Source organism: Pinus tabuliformis, chromosome 1_1 (assembly GCF_031772625.1).
Source record: "Pinus tabuliformis cultivar Carrire ecotype Pingquan chromosome 1_1, CPIR1, whole genome shotgun sequence".
Taxonomy (NCBI): Eukaryota; Viridiplantae; Streptophyta; class Pinopsida; order Pinales; family Pinaceae; genus Pinus; species Pinus tabuliformis.
In genome coordinates, this window is record NC_142297.1 from 20,579,708 (window position 1) to 20,594,642 (window position 14,935).

The following is a 14,935-nucleotide window of genomic DNA, read 5'->3' on the forward strand; positions in this document are numbered from 1 at the left end:
TAATTCCTCCTTGAAAGGGAAATGCAATCTTCCTGAAGTAGGTCGACACAACTGCGGCCATGGCATATATCCAGGGCCTTCCCAGTAGGATGTTGTAATCGAGGTTTCCATCGATTACTTCAACATCAACTTCTACTGTTTTGCACCCAAATTCAACTTGCAAGTTACTTAAAATCCCGTATGGAGTGTATGATCGTCCATCAAATGCTTTTAACGTCGTCGACGATTTCGACAAGGGTGGTGAGCCTAAATTTTTCCAGCAACTCATCGACATAAGACATGTAGATGCCCCCTCATCAATAATTGTTCGATGAACAGTTTTGTTGAGAGCTTTCACTTGAATAAGGAAAGCTAGTTGAGCTGGTAACTTAGGGTCATATCCTTTATGATCAAAGGCCACAAGATTGGAATCCATTGGGCTAATCCCACCTATTGCTGATAATAAAGTTTGCTCTTGGGAGGGGCAATTTTGCGGTACCTTAAGTGTCGACATAGCGGACGGCGATTGGGCCAGGTCCTCTATTATATTATAATTCTGTTCTATTTTGGCACGAGGATTAAATGTCGATTTGTGTACTACTCCCTTTGGCAACTTTATCATTGGTTCAGGAATGATGGGTGGCACAACTTTGGTCAAAGCTATCGTCGAACTACTAGGTTGTTCATTAGCCTTGTTATTCGACAGCCATGGATTCCCGTAATCTATATTCCTTGTCAAAGCATTATTCTGCTGCTTTGAGGTAGACAACATAAGCACTTGGGATCGGGAAGCATTTTGATTAGCAACCAAATTTTGACCAGGATTAGGAAACGGACCAGTCAACACAGCTGAGGTTTTCGGACTCTTAAAGAATCTTTTAAGCTCAGCTTTGCATGGACAATCTGCTGTCCAATGATCCTCATCGCATATATGACACCCCGAAGGGGGTTTCCCTTTTCTCCCTTTCTTTTTCTTCTTGTCTCCTGGTTGCTTCAGTTGTTTGCCCTTGTCGTCCGACACGGCACTCACTTCCGAGGCAGGAAGTTCTTCATTTGCATTTTGATTCGAAGTCTTACGGGTTTTCTTAGACGAATCCCGTGTTGACTTTGCGTTTGCAGTGCCAATCACACCATCGCCGGCATGATAGTCACTATTTGATCCAGGGGGGGGAGGAATTGAAAATTCCGGTCTAGGGGCGTCAGGTATCTTGTCATAGAGCGTGCCAGACTGAGTATATACTAAGTCTAAATACTGGGCACGAGAAATAACTTGCTCCTCTGTTACGACGCCTCCCTTGGCCACATCTTCTGTTATAGCAGGAAGAAGCGACTTTATAAACCACTCAGCTAATAGCTGATCTGGAACATAGGTCTTCACCATTCTGCGACGACGACGCCACTCATGTATATGATCAGATATATGTGTGGCCGTTGTCTGTTTGAAATTGGTTAAGATCTCTGTTCCAGTTTCGTACCTTATAGGTAACTGAAAGTGGGTTAAGAAAGTCGTGGCTAGGGAACTGAAATTGTCGAAAGAGGCTCTAGGTAATTCAATATACCATTTAGCCGCCGGACCTGTCAATGTCCTCTGAAAAAGGCGAAGCCTTATCGAATCATCATTCAAGGTGTTCGACGAACACCACAGATGGAAAGTCATCACATGATTCGACGGGTCTTCGCCAGGATTTCCATTGAATTTAGGAATGTCCGAAGGAAGTTTGTGAGGAATCGCTGGCCACCAATGGGCATAGGCGATTGGATCGTTCGTCAATCGATGTAAATCTGGTAATTCTAGAGTTGCCACGAATGGCAACTGCTGATTCAGGTTTGGCGAGGCGTACCCAGGATACGATGGAATCGCCTGAGCAGTAGGCCTTTGCATACCAGCATAATGCAACTGATGTTGATAGGACTGATATGGCTGGTGGGCTTGGCCACTGTAAAGTGGTTGATTTAACCCGTTCTGAATATAGGGTTGCCCACTATTTGCAAAGATCTGTTGCTCAGATCCCTGGTACACCTGTTGAAACTGAGGTTGTTGGTATTGCACCATCCATGGCTGCGAAGCCATGTTTTGCTGTGCGATACTAACCGACGGACCAAGATGCGGGGTTATGGTTCCCGTTTGTATCTGTGTCGTCCCAGCAGTTGGCGATTGTGGTTGTGTTGCAGGTTCAATGGGCTGTTGCATTACAACTTGGGGTTGACATACAACAGGCATGGATTGAACTTGCGACACGGTTACAATTGCTGGTGTCGTTGGGATACTAGACATAGGTACACACTGTTGCATGGAATATACAACTCTTGGTTGTTGGGGTAACATAGGTACCCAACCACTCGTCGTTACTTCAGTCAAACCTGAATGCGGTTGAAAACTGCCGTATGGGTATCCTCCCAGAGGGGGAAGTGAAAGGGCATATTGCCCCCCATACGGTAACAATCCGGAGCTCAAGGGTATAGATTGCCTTTGAGGACTGGATGGTCCAAACTGATTTCCAAAGGGATCAATTTGTCTAGTTTCAACATAAGAATTACCGGGTATTATACCGGAAGAACAAACTGGAACAGACCAAGTTGTCATAATAGTCCCTGGGTAGACTCCTTCTAGCTGTTGAGAGCTAGTCGGGACAGCTGGTATGCCGGCAAACATCGTCGGAGTGACAACAGGAGCTTCTGCTGTCGCTGTGTCATTTGGCACAGTCCTAGATGTCGACGGTTGCTCAGACATTTTAAGTCTATCCAATAAACTGCCTAACGATTCTACAGGAACTTCCACTGGCGATGGACAAACTTCTGATGCAGAAGGAAAAAGAGTGATGCCTACTCCAAAATGAGTTGGAGTATTTGCTTGCTGGTCCTCTACGATTTCCTCTATTGCAATCAGACCAGGAGGAAGAGGAAGACCGTCAGGTCCGTAAAAGATTTCTGGTGCCGAAGAAGGGGTTGCTTCGACAGCGACAGTTGTTTGAGCAACAAGACTCTGTGGACCGGTTTCAGATGGAACTGGTTCAGTTATGCAAGTACTTGTTCTCAGACTAGGATCAGTACAACTGTCCCTCTGTCGCTGTTGAAATTCTTCAATAGAGGCAGGGATTCCAGAAATATTAGGAGTGACCAGAATCTCAGATGTAGTTGGAACTGTTGTTCTAACTTTAATGGGAGATTTTGACCCGATCAAGCGAGTTTGCTTCGTCCGTACTACTCTCGATTCCGGAGACAAAGACGGTTGACTCGCGAGTCTCCTCGAACGACGGAGTTCTAATTGACTTTCCTCCATGGTTGCGGATTACTCGATCAACTAAAATACAAAAAGGGGAATTAGGTTTCCGTATTGAATGAATTTTATTAGACGCTTTTAGACACAACTTGCTTTTTCATGTTTTAAGAGTCGAGAAAAAGCTAAAGATGACTCTAGTCGCCTTCGATGTATTAACGAGCCCGAAGTGACAAATGCTCGGTTGGACTTTTTCAGTTATAGAGTTTGAAAAAGGCCAAAAGAAACTGCTCTGGAGATCTAGGCAGAGGGTGTGCCAAACCTTTCGCGAAACCACAGAATACGTTTTACGGTACGGGTGGTCGATCTTCGTGAATGCTGTGTTCACTGCATTGCGATCCGTAGGGCGGCTGACACGGCTTCCTAAGGATAAAGGATAAATGCCTATAGGGGTCTCCCAATATACGCGACGGTACGCGGGAGCACAAGTCCGTATTAGTGCTATCGTCCCTCAGGAGGAATCACCCACCTTCGTAGAGATCGACAGTCACTACGTTTAACGACGCCGGAACACGTCTCTACCTAGACCTCTACTGTGAGCGTTATGTTACAAAGCGTTTTTAGATTCATTCAATATATTTTAAGTTGATCTTGTTTAGCAGTTTGTCTTTCAGGATCACCACGAGATGTATTGGTACAAATTCCTAAATGTAGCTAAAATGATAAGCAAGCTTTACAATCGTTTTAGCTTTGAAAATCCTAACTACTGAGGGAAAAGAAAGACATCATATTTTCACACAGATCACCAAGCACAAACTAATGCACTTTCTCCTAGATCAATCACACAAACTTATCAAAAATGCAAATGCAAGATGCATGTATTTCTTTTCTTTTCCCTTAATGTTGATGTAAGACAAAAAGGAAACTGTCGTATAATTTTCGAATTCAATTTGAAGCGTAAACAAACAAGTTTTGTCTAAAATCAAAAGACGCCTTATAGGTACTTGTTTCGACACTAAAAATGTATGAATTCAAACCATAAGATGAAAAACAAACAAACTCAAATAGCCATGAACAGCAATAAAACTAGCTCTTAAGATCACAAAGACACTTTTACAGTTCAGGATCTAAGAGGCCACAACTATACTGGTTTGCTTTTCACAATGGGAAACTGCAAATGAAACAAGAAATACTGAAAGAACAATCACAGTTTCATCACACAACTGAGGCAGAATAATGTCAAGGAAAGTTGGTTTACAGCAAGTACAAATGACAAGCAATCAACAGCAAAACAACAGTGAAAACAGGGCCAAGACTCAGTAGGAAACCTCAGCAAGACACTGGCTAACTGGTTCAGCGCAGGCTCTGGTCTGTCAAATTGACTTTCAGCGCAGTTCCCGAAGGGAGTACCTGCGCTGAAATGCAGACTGCCTTTGGACAGCCTGCACTGAGACACGAGAGTTGCGTTTACAAGGGTTTCCGGGTCATAAAAAGCTCAAAAATTCACTGTTTTTGCTGAAATAAAAAGCTATAGGTCAAGTACAAGCTAAGGGATGATCAAGAGGATGAAAATCTATCACAAAGAGCACAAGATTCCTTGTGGATCAGCTCTTCAAATCATAAACTTGCTCAGAAACTGAGCTAGAGCAGCTGCCCTCTACTTTGCAATTTAAGGACTCAATTGCAGTTCGATTTGGTGCTCTCCTTGTTTATGAGATGAATAGAAAGAAACACAATAAACCAACAAGATACTAGGTTTTCCCCAGTGGAGTCGCCAGTTTGTTGTGGGGAAAAGTATCCGACTCGGAATGACCCTATCCTTACTCTAAGGGTGATAGTTCCTTAGCAACAACTGAAAGTAAAGCTTTGATATTTTTCCTTTATGAAAGTACAGAGAAGGAAAAAAGATTGACCAACCGATGTCTTTCGCTTTTGTCGATCCTGTCTTCTCTCTTTGCCTCTTGTTCCCAGCTCCTTGCTCCCTTTGCCGGCCCAGCTACACAAAGATCCTGCAAAGACAAGAGAGGGAAACTACAAGAAATATGTACACATAACTGATGCATGGATTAGAATGAATCAAATATACAGATAAAAACAATACATCATTGCAATACAAGTATATAGGAGAACATCAAAGCTTTATTGATAGAAGAAAAAGGTTCTGAGAAGGTTACAACCATAAATGGCTCCAATCCAGCAGCACCTCCCCAACAGCAAGAAATCTCCTCTTCCCCTCTATAAAAGCAATCACCCAATAGCTCTAACTGTAAACCAACAACACTTCCTTGCTTTGCACAAAATTCCAGCCTCCCTAGACCTCATAGAAGAGCTCTATATATAGGAGATTTGGAGAAAGGATGAGTCAGCTTGAGACTGACCTAAAGCTGCCTTGTGTCCTCTCCCTCTTCAGTTAAACTTCAGCTCTTGAGTCCACTTGGAGATCCTTGCTTCCACATGGAGATCAAGTACCTCTTACTCATCATAGGGCGAATTCCTTGAACCAAGTGTCAGTTTGGAAGCTTCCTGGGCAGTTGACACCTTGCAGAATGACTGTGCCACTTGGCCAATCTCGCCCAGCACAGGTAGCCTTCATTGGTTTTGACTTTCAGCGCAGGTACAAGGAGGAGCAGTTGACATTCAGCGCAGATGCTCAGTGGAGCAGCTGACATGATCCAAAAATAGCCTGTTTTTGAGTGTTTTCAGGTGGAGAACTGATAGGAAGTGCTGTGGTTTGCTGACCTTGTTCCTCTAGGGGTAAGAACAACATGTTTAGGGACTGAGGATCCCTGTAATTATTGACATTTCATGCTCCATGCTGCGAGGCACAAAAATGTCTATAACACACCTGTTATGCTTTGATACCAAAGGTACATAGAAACAAACTTGGTGCTAGAAGTCGTAAGTGTATCTTCCTGGGGTATTCAACAACCTCCAAAGCATACCGCCTCTATGATGAAGTAAATAAAAAGTTTGTTGTATCTAGAGATGTAATTTTTCTTGAATCATCGAAATCTGACAATGTTGTTGAGCAACAACTTGATCGCTTGGATAGATTCGCAAAAACGAAATCATTTCAAGAATTTGATAATCAGATTCCACATCTTGAAGGGGGGATTCCTATACTAGATCAACATGTGGAATCTTCTTCTGAAGAACACTCTCCCCCGACTGAAACTCCAACAACAGATGATGATTTAAGTGATGTAATTGATAGAATTGGGAGACTCAATATTGATTTAGTCCCAACTCAATCAACAGAGCAGCTTGGACCATCTCAGAAAGGTCCCCCAAAGTGGCTGACAAAGACACTTGAAAGTGTTCATCCTGATGAAATTGGAAAAACAGGAACCAAAAATTCAAACCGACAAAATGGAGGTGATGTAGATGACTCTAATTCACCTGTTGATATGGATGTTTCTTATGATTGTGAATTGAACTTGTCTACATATTTTGAACCAACTTCCTTTAAAGAAGCTGCTTCTCATGATGAATGGAAAGAAGTGATGCAAAAGGAGTATGATGCCCTCATAAAGAACGACACTTGGAAGCTGGTTGATCATCCATTTGGAACCAAACCAATTGGCTGCAAGTGGATCTACAAGAACAAGTACAAAGCTGATGGCTCACTTGACAAGCACAAAGCTAGGCTTGTGGCAATAGGTTTTGCACAGAAGGAAGGGGTCTATTATGAGGAAACTTTTGCCCCCATAGCAAAATGGGCCACCATCCGGACACTCTTTGCACTAGCAGCTTAGAATGGTTGGAAAGTCCATCAAATGGATGTAAAAATTGCCTTCTTGAATGGAGATCTAAAAGAGAATGTTTTTATGTCCCAGCCTGAAGGATTTGCTGTGAAAGGACATGAACATAAAGTATGCAAACTTGTGAAGTCCTTGTATGGCCTCAAACAAGCACCACGAGCCTAGTATGAAAAACTAACTGAGCATCTTCTGAAACTCAACTTCTATCATTTTGATCTTGATGATGCAACTTTATTTGTCAAGAAAGTTGGCAAAATAGTTGTATATCTTGTGGTATATGTAGATGATCTTTTAATGACAGGGAACAATGAAAGCTACATTGCATACATAAAGAAGGAATTGGGGAAAAGTTTTGAAATGACTGATTTGGGCTATGTTCATTACTATCTTGGCATTGAAGTAACCTAACATCCAAAGTCCATATTTCTTTCTCAAAAGAAATACATTGGAGATTTTTTGAACAGGTTTGGCATGACAGAGTGCAATCCTCTTACTACTCCAATGGAACAAAACTTAAAGCTCACATCTATTGAAGGAAAGGAATTTGAGGATGCAACAAAGTATAGACAGCTTGTAGGAAGTCTCATCTACCTCACTACTACTAGACCAGACATTTCATTTGCTGTTGGAATCCTCTCCAGGTTTATGCAAAAGCCTTGTGAGGGACATTGGTCTGCTGCAAAAAAATTCTAAGGTACTTGAAGGGAACTCAAGACCTTGGAATCAAGTATACACAGGTGGACGACTTCAGCTTGATTGGATACTCTGATTCAGACTTTGATGGAGACAAAGAAACTGGGGTATCTACTTCAGGATATGATATGAGTCTTGGATCAGGAACTGTCTCCTGGGGATCACGAAAACAATCAATTCCAGCAGATTCCACAACAGAAGCAGAATACGTGGCAGCAGCTGAAGCAACGAAAGAAATTGTGTGGCTCAGGAAAATTCTTGAAGATTTGCAGGTAAAACAAGTACAATCAACTCCACTCATGATTGACAACACCTCTGCAATAAAGTTGGCCAAGAACCCAAATTTCCATGATCAAACAAAGCATATCAATACTAAATATCATTTGATTCGACATCATGTTGAGGCCAAAATAATCCATCTCCATCATTGTTCCACAAATGAGCAAATTGTAGACATCTTCACCAAAGCACTTGGAAGGGAAAAGCTTGAATGATTCAAAATGATGCTTGGACTCACCAACATCCCTTTAGATTAAGGGGGGAATGTTGACACCTAATCTTCATGATTGGGGGAATTTTGTGTAAATAAATAAATTATGAATGTGAACAGTCATCGAGAGATGAATTGAACAATCGCTCCTATTGTATATAACAATGACCTACCTATGGAATGATAAATGAATCAGTTGTTTGTTTTGTGGAGTTCCTAGCCTGACAGATCTCACAAAATTGACAAACAATCCAATCAAATACAATCTGACCTAGCCTCCAGTCCCAACCAAACTCCCATCAGACATTCCAAAATTTGAGGGGAAGGGTAGTGAAGACCTAGGTGACCATGTAGCGACATTCCATTTGTGGTGCTCATCAAACTCCCTCATTGATGACTCGGTTAGGTTGAGACTTTTTCAATGCACCTTAATTGGCAATGCGGCCAAGTGGTATATAGAGTTTCCAAGGGGTAGCTTTACATCTTTCGCCGATTTGGCTAACATTTTTATAAACCATTTTTAGTTTCCCATCCGTTATGATGTTAGAACTAAACTTCTGGCCAATTTCCGTCAGGATATGGCAACCCACATTTCTGATCATATTCAGGAATGGAGATAGAGAAAGAGGCTCATTAAAGCTAAAATTCCTCCTGAATACCGTCTCGAATGGTTTTTGAAATCCTTACAACCTAAGATCTCTAAGGATGTCTCTCTGTCTAGAGTCTATTCTGAAGAGAAAGCTATTTTTAGGGCCCAACAGTTAGAATTGATTTACTCTCAGTCTAGGATTCTACAAAAAATCTTGCCTGATGCTCCTAGGACTAAGGTTGATATAGCCAAGTCGAAGCCAGGTCCCCATGCAGATGGTATCGTTGGATCCATAGACACCAATGTGGTGAACCTATTGAGCCAATTGTAGCAGTTGTCTTTACAAACTGTTTCTACCAATTAGGTCACATCGTCTAACCCTTCATATTCCCAACCATCTTCCATTAACACATCCAATATTATAACCCAAAATAAGATCAAAATTCTAATGGGAAGAAGAAAGGACGAGGTAAGAAAAAGAGTCAAGATGGGAAGACTGATGCAAATAAACCTGGAAATAATGCTGGTGGTGGTAGAAATGAGTCTAGAAAGAAAGTCAAGTTTCCATGCAAGCTATGCAGTGGGGACCATTTGACTTATCTTTGCCCAAAAATTCAATATGTTCAGTGCTTGTTAGGGTAGCAAGGGAGTTCTAGCTCTCAAACTGTGTTAACCAACCCTTTTCCCCAAGGGCAGTAGATGCTTGCTGGTGTGAATTCAAATCCTGGTACCTCTGCAGGGGGCAACCAGGAAGGGGATAAATCATCAAATGTTTTCATGATGGGTTCCCACGCTAATGTGGCCACACAGTCACATGATTATGGTGAAGGTGAAACATCCAAGGATAAATCAGTTCCCAAAACTACCAACCCACTTCATATTGAGTGACCCTCTTTCAATATTATACCTCAGATAGCGAAAGATTCTGCTAAACGCGCAACTATCAACTCTAATATTAGGGAAGCTCAGAATTACTCCATTGTCGAGGATCTGGCTTAGAGTCCATGTGCTATGTCTGCTTTAGAGGTTCTCCAGTTGTGTCCTGCTCAAAGAAGTACCTTGCTCTCGGAAATGGGGGCAGTAGATCCAAATAATTCTTTAGCTCTCACTTTTGATATGCATATTTTCAAAAAGAGACTTCCTCATCATATGTCTTTCCAGATAAAGTCTACTTACTGGAAAACTAATATTTTTCGGACGGTTATAGATGAGGGAGCTTCCACGTGTGTCATCTCTATGTCATGTTGGAAGGGCATTGGATCACCTTCGGTTGTTCCTTCACCTACCCTCTTGACAGTGTTTGATGGTCATTCTCATAGGCTATACGAGATTATCCCGACCTTTCCTATATATGTTGGAGGAAAGGTTGTTAATATCGAAGTAAAGTCATTGATGCTAACCTAGATTACAATCTCCTCTTAGGAAGGAACTAGGGATATGAAATGGATAACATTGTTTCGACTTTGTTTCGTGTCATTTGCTTTCCTCATGAAGGGAAAGTTGTTAAAGTTGATCAATTGGATTATTGTCCAGTCGATCCTCCAACAACTTTAGACTCTACTATTCCCTTAGTGGATAACCCTCGTTCACCTATTGAGAATCTAAGAGTCGGCATGTACTCTTCATTGATGGGTACTTTTGATCTTCCCCCTCCTATAGCTAGAATAGATACAATTTCAGCCTCCAAGGACCCTTTATAGAAAGAGTTTGTTCGAACTCACTATTTTTTGGATCCTGGGAACTTTCCTTTATCTGCGACCACATCAGATGAAGGGAAGGTGGGTGGAATAGAATCTTCTATATCTGCAACAAAGCCTAGATGTGAATCTATCGATAGCTCTGCAGACGATCATCCTACTCCTTCCTTAGAGAAAGAGTTAGATGGTGATGTGGCTCATACTCAGACCTTGGATTCCACTTCTGCGTTGGATTGCTTGGATATTCAAAGCAATGATAGCTATAGATTGACCATCGGAAGATTTACATCATCATTTATTTGTCTGTCATCCTTTGCATGAAATCAAATCTAGGTCCTCCAGTCTACCTACTAGTGATGTTTGTACGGTTCCTTTGGTTCCAACACAGATGTCTATCAAAGCTAATATATTGATTGGTTCAATGATTGTACCTATAAATATCCCTAGGAGCAAGTTGGCAGAGCCCCCTGATTGGCTCTACCTTAAGAAGTACTTTGCTTAAGTAGTGGCTAGGCAATGGCTTCTTTGTACATTTTGTATTTTTTGTACGTATCTCATTGGGATTTTTTTGATATCAACACTTTTTGGTCTACTATAGCAGGTGTTGATGGATGACTTGGTCTATTGTGGATTCGCCAATGGTGCTAGTCGGCACACTTGGAACCTCACTTCCGCAGCTTGGGTAATCTACTATCCAACTGGTCAATTGATGGTGTCAAGGGGAGTATGCATTGGTCTCGCAGCAAATAATATGGCTTAGTTTACTGCCGTTATTAATTTACTATCTGAAGCAATTTCTTATGGAATCGATTCGTTGGTAGTCTATCTTGATTCACAACTGATAGTGTCACAATTGAATAACATTTATCGGATAAGGGATCCATGTTTATATCACCAGTATTTAAGGGTGAGGTTGTTCCAAAGATCATTTACTTACATTAATTATTTGCACATTTCAAGATCTCATAATTGGTTAGCGGATTCTATCACTAATCAAGCTTTAGACTAGCACATCATTCATTCATCACAATAAAATCAAGCATCACAAATTCGAAACTGTATATATATATATATATATATATATATATATATATATATATATATATATATATATATATATATATATATACCATAAAACATCTCAAGTGTACATAAGTGTGTCCAAAATAATATACAAAAATTGGGACTCAAATGCCCATAATCATGTCCAGTACATCTAATTCCCTGGCTTAGGATGAGTGGCAAAGTATGTGAATACTGCTTTGGCCAGATGCCTAGGACTCCGAACCTAGTCCTATGGCATGCCAACCACATGACGTTGGATATCTATAGGGGGATCCTCTACAGCCTCCATCGGTACTCGGTGAGTTAATCTCACCAAGTGCCGTTGAACTATATATAGGAGTCACTCTGCATCGGCAGCTGCCTCTTAGGCACCTCGGCCGTGGCGTCCATGCCGTGGGAATCCATCTGGTCGTACTGGCCCAATATTTGGAACATGATCATCATATTATTCATTTGAATCCTATCAAAAATACTTTTCAAAGTTCATTTTAATATTTGAAAAACATAAAAATCATAAAATCATAAAATCAAAAACATTTGTTACCTATATTGCCCCGTGTCACGACTGGTGGTAAAGCTAGATCAGTATCTCCTTGAAAGTCCAAGATAGCATAGGGGTAATCATCCACTGCGATGATCTGTAGCTCCCACTAGGATAATAAGTCATTGTCGAAAGCAGTTCGTGGTACGTCCCCACCTCCTAGTCGTTTCATCATGGCAACCCACCTGCCCTTCCGTTGATCTCGCAGGATGCTGATCGAAATTGATACTCTAGGGTGGAGTGCTAGGACCCTCTCAAAGAAGAAAGAGCAAAAAATAGTTCCATACCAAAAGTTTTTGGTTTGGCCCTTTTTGATAGATGTTAGTTGGCTCTTCAAGTTGGCAAGAAGAGGAGCACACCAATCAAATACTGTGGTGAGGCAGTCTACCGCCAAACTCATGGAGAGCCGTGAAGCCTGGTGTAAGGAAGTTGATCTGTTCACTCTGGATATAGTGAATAGGATGATCCTCAATGATAGACTCTCCACGTGCTTGATTGGAATTTGGATTCCAATCTTTTCTGGATGACTTGGGCAATATATATGCACATAGTCCTCGATAGAGAGGCTACCTTGTGATATGCCTGTGGAATGTACTACCTCTCCCCTCCGGGAAAGGCCCATGATGAAATAAATATCCTCAATCTCTATCTTTAATGGCAGTTGATCGATCATGAATGAGTCATTCTCGATGCTCGAGTAGTGAATGAGAATTTCAAGTAAGTGAGTGTTTGCTTTCATGTTTGGAATTTTGAAGAACTTTAGCAAATTGCATCCTCTTAAGGCATCCAAGGCTTGTGAATCATTCATAACCTCATCATCCACTGTGCATGCTCTCTTTCCCTCCAAGTGACTGGAATCCTGAGGAAAAAACAAGTTTGGACCATTAGTTTTTTGTTTTGAAGCTTTCACAGTGTATATGCGGGTCTGTTTCATACACAGTCGCATCTAGGGCTTGCGTATATGCAGGTTGCATATAGCCAACCCGCGTATATGTCGCGACAATTTTTTTGACATAAATTCAATAGTGAAAATTGAATTGAATTTTTTAAAATCAATCGCAAATGAATGCAATATGAGTTTAAGTGTTACCTAGTGATTTTGGGAAGATTTGAATGGTCGAATTTGGAAAATGGCAAAGCTTACTTCTTTTTCTCCACTCCTTGTGCTCTCAACTCAAATGGTAATAATGATGAGTCAAAAAACTATTTTATAAGCTTTGAAAATGTCAATTTTTTTCAAAACTTGATTTTGTTTTGTCTCCTGTAAATTTTAACTTGGGAGCTTAGAATGTCGAGAATGGTTTGATTTTCAAGACATTTTGGATGCTTTTTCGACACTTTTGAGATGGTTCCATGACTGCTGACTAGTCATGGCATGTATCATTTTCTTACTGGAATATAGGTTAGGGAAGCCATTTTTCCATTGCATTATGCATACTAACCTCCATTTGTCGATACACTTGCCATAGTGTCGATCCCATTGTGTTATGGTTTGTAAACCATCTTCACTCACTGGTTTTTAAATCATGGCATGATGGTAGAGCCATCCTTTTCATGGGCATCGTAGTTAGCGCCTCACTAAAATTTGTTGTCCATGCTTCTTCAATTTGAGTAGGCTCGAAAGTCCTCTGTAGTCCCACCATGACTTATGCGATGAAGACTCATTCCTCTTTGCTTCTTTGCTTTGTTCTGGCCTTAAACCCTAGAGACACTTTTGTGTTGAGTTGTACTACTACATTGCATTTTAACCATTTGCACCTTTTGACCTTGAGCCGGCTTCACTTGGACTCATGTTTAAGCCAACTTTTGACCATGACATCTGCAAAAAAAAACTTGCATCCACTTGACTTCTGCAACTTGACACACCCTAACCTATGGAAGTAACATACCTTTGAGTGTCTTTGACCTGTTTTCGCCTCCCTACATTGAGAATAGGAATGTTCCACTCCCAGGAACTAAATCATCTGTTTCACTGACACTCGTTCTTTCCACTGTATTATAGCATTCTTTTATTCTTTTTCCAGCTTAAAGAAAAATACAAAAAAATTATGTATTCCAAAAAGAGTGGGAACGAGACAATATTTCCATTTATTTTGGCAGCTAGAGTCAGTCATGTCGCCCTTGAACAAAGCACTAAAACAAAGTCTCCTCCATTTGGACGGGATTTAGTTTTACTTAGGTACACCTTAACCTTGTTATTGAGTCAGTTCTCCCCTGATTGGTTATCTCTTTCAATCATATGGAGGGTTTGTTCGCGCCTCCTGCATGAAAAACTTATACAGAGTCATCATATGCTATCACATAGTCACATTGATTTGTGATTTTATTCAAGGGAATTTGGCCTGACTCAGCCTCTCTGTGGTTTCTCTTGACTCATTTTTTAGTCGGCCATCCCTGGTTGTCAGTCTCTTATTTATCATCACATCAGTCATATTGGTCCTTTACTCGTGCCAGTTTGAGGAAGTCTCCATTGACTTCTTGCTGGCGGGTCTTGTCCTTATCGATGACGACATCTTGCTCTGAGGACAGGCCTAGAGCCGCACCCTAGCCCTATTTTCATTATTGATATGTCACCTTATGCTCAGCATTGATTAGTATCATGGGTCTTTGACTGAGTGGTTTCCCTTGTGTTTGACATCAAGTTACACTATCACACATTGGGATTCATGTAGTACCTTAGTTTCCATTTGACCCTATTGGTGGATACCTCACCTTTGTGTCAGCTTTCATTATTGGTTGGTTTAGAGGGTTTCTGTCGTGTGCTAGCCACATCTTGTGTACACTGGAAATGTGCTTCAGTTGGGTTACTACATCTTTTTCGTCTAATTCCTTCTACATTATTGGCCTATGGGTTACACTCGTGCTAGATTGATGAAGGATGCCTTAATGCCTTCCTTCTAGCG